Genomic DNA, 2,982 nt, shown 5'->3' on the forward strand with positions numbered 1-2,982 from the left:
CATGTTTTTGTGGAAAGCTAGATAGTCGTTATGTACCCGACAGTCGGCTGCCTTTATATTTTCACCTGTTTTCAGTTTGCATTCAAAGGGTACATTGCTGCACAGCCAACTCGGGGATATAGTACCTTCATATGACTGCTCATACGTATACAACAGAAAAAAACGTCGCATGGACTTAAGAAAAATGGAGATCTAAATGAAAAAACGATGTATTTCAGCAAGTATTAAAACATTTAGTTTTATTTTAGGCCTTCTTCAAAATACCTATGCCTACAGCAGTTGATTTTTTTTGCCGTAAAACCAAAATAGTTTCATCCATGCCAACTTTAAGGTCGGTTAGCGTGAGCCCTGACTGAACTCTGCAGAAACTTCACATCGATCGTAAAACAAAATGTCGGAAAACTTTTCTTTGACGCATGCGCATTTGCATAAATGTCTACACACGCACACACTACACACAATAAAAGACATAGGAAATAGCAAGAGTGATTACAATAGTTCCTATTGCATTACATGCATAGGAACTAAAAATGGCACTCAATTATAAAATTTAAAAAAATTTAAATACTGTAAAATACCCTGTAGCAAAATTTGAATTAATAAATCAACATAAACCATATGCATATTTGAGAACTAAAATAACATAGTTTTTAGCTCCTATGAGTAGCTCTAGGAGTACCCTGCTGATTGATTAATTAATAGATCTTTTTCGTATGGGCGGCTGTTAGGTCAAAGTATTTTTTTAAATTATTATTATTAGATATTATTACTATATTAATGATATTGATAAATCCCACTAACCTTCCAAAACACATTGTAGAAAACCAAACAATTCAATTGTGATTGACTCACTTGTTATATCAATAAGAAAATTAAATATTCATAGCAACCTATTTTTTTTGTTAAAATGTTGATTTTACCGGGGCCATTTTTACCAGTGCAGATCATTTCTTGTTATTGTCAGGATCATCTTTTTTTTTTTTATTCTTCTTTCTTTCTCTCCTTTTTTGTTCGCACAATATCTCGATAAATGTCACAAGATACGCTTAATAGCACTTTAAAAAGAACATTTGGCTTGGTCCGGAATAGACACGGTAAGCTTTTCAACACGTTCAGTCATGCGTGACGTCAACTACGCGCAATTTTGCATTTTTACATTATCGATCATATCAGCCTAACCAATTGCCATTTCGAAATAATATTAGGTGGGCATTAACTTCAGGTTAATGTTGAATGTACTGTACCCTAATTTTACGCTTGCGCTACATAACTGCGCGTACGCATGCGTCAAACTTTTGAAATGCTCAAAATCACTTTTTGAATAAATTAGAGCATGTTTTAGGCCATTCTTAGCATTTTAACATTTTGTAAAATTTTCCACTACGCGCACGCATTTTTACGCGCACAGCAGGTAAGGAAGATGAAAATTGTGGTTTTTTTTTACATGTTTTGGGTTCCAGACATTGTTTTCACAAATTTCCATTCTTTACGGTCATCTGATGGACAATATCAATGCCGTACGTGCGCACCAAACATAGGGATCTTTTCGCGCTTTTGTGCTGATATACAGTAAAATCAGGCCTATTTAGAATCAGATATAGCTCCTTAGGATGAATGGTGACCCCCAATTTTTATTACATATTCTGAAAGCACATGAGTTGTAGATAGTATTTATAGATCATAATGGCTGATCGGACATTGTGACGTCATCATTTTGCCATCTGAATTCAATAAACTGAATTATATCGATGACGTCATATTATAAAATACGCATTTGAGCATATCTCGCTTATCCTTGGGTGATCGTCTTCCAACTTTGAGTATGTTATAGCTGAGACAATTTTTTTTCATATATAAGTTCTTTTTACATTTTGATGACGTCATCATGGTCAAAATAAATGTTTTTGCTGACCCCCTCATCTTTATCTCCTCAAAAATATCTTAACCACATAATCATCTTAACCAGTTGTCATTTTTTAATCATATTTAGTAAGCATAAACTTCAGGTCAAGGTTGAATGTTATGTACCACAATTTTTTGTGCGTGCGTCTTAATGTGCGCGTACGTGTGCGAAACATTTTCTAAATGCTAAAAATCATAAATTTTTTTAATCAGTTATAGCTCCTTTGGATGAAAGGTGACCCCCAATTTTTATTACATATTCTGAAAGCACATGAGTTGTAGATATGATTTTATAGATCATTATGGCTGATCGGAGATTGTGACGTCATCATATTGCCATCTGAATTCAAAAAACTAAATTTTTATATATGGTAAATATTATGAATGATAATAAGTCCCTCACAAACAGGCGTTTGACAATGAGAGTTGATATATGTATCTCATATCATGAGTGAACATTTCGTGACATTACCATGCGCACGTGCGTCATGACGTGCGCGTACACATTAGTAAATCTTTTAAAATGCTTCAATTTCTTTTAAAAAAAAACTGAGTTAGCATATAATTTGGGCCATTTTCAGCATTTAAAAATTGTTCAATTCGCAACGCGCACACTTCCTCGAGGGTCAAAGTGCGGCGGATCACCTAACTCGTCCTCAGTGACGAGTTCAAATCTAGTTTAGAATTGTAATAATATTCTCATATTGAATTAAAAAACTATAAAAAATTATCAATTTCAATACCGTTCAGAACTTTTACCTGTTTCACAGGAAGAACCAGAGATACATGATGGACATGTACAATTGTAATTAGTACAGGAGCCATCAACAGCATTACACCAACCTCCATTCTGACAAAGATGGCCTCTACAAACACCTTGAGCTAATAGATAATATTTAAGAAAAATATAATTGAAATCAAGAAATTATAATATACACTAAACAAATAATGCTAAATAGCAAAATTATAATTATATTTTTAAAAGAATATTGTAATATAATATTGTACAAAAATTGTATATAGTACATATCACTCAATTGTAGGTAAAAATTGCCCCGGTAAAAATGGCCCAGGAATAAA

The sequence above is a fragment of the Anneissia japonica genome, unplaced genomic scaffold (genome assembly GCF_011630105.1).
Source record: "Anneissia japonica isolate Jap-2015-1 unplaced genomic scaffold, ASM1163010v1 scaffold287713_len945575_cov184, whole genome shotgun sequence".
Taxonomy (NCBI): domain Eukaryota; kingdom Metazoa; phylum Echinodermata; class Crinoidea; order Comatulida; family Comatulidae; genus Anneissia; species Anneissia japonica.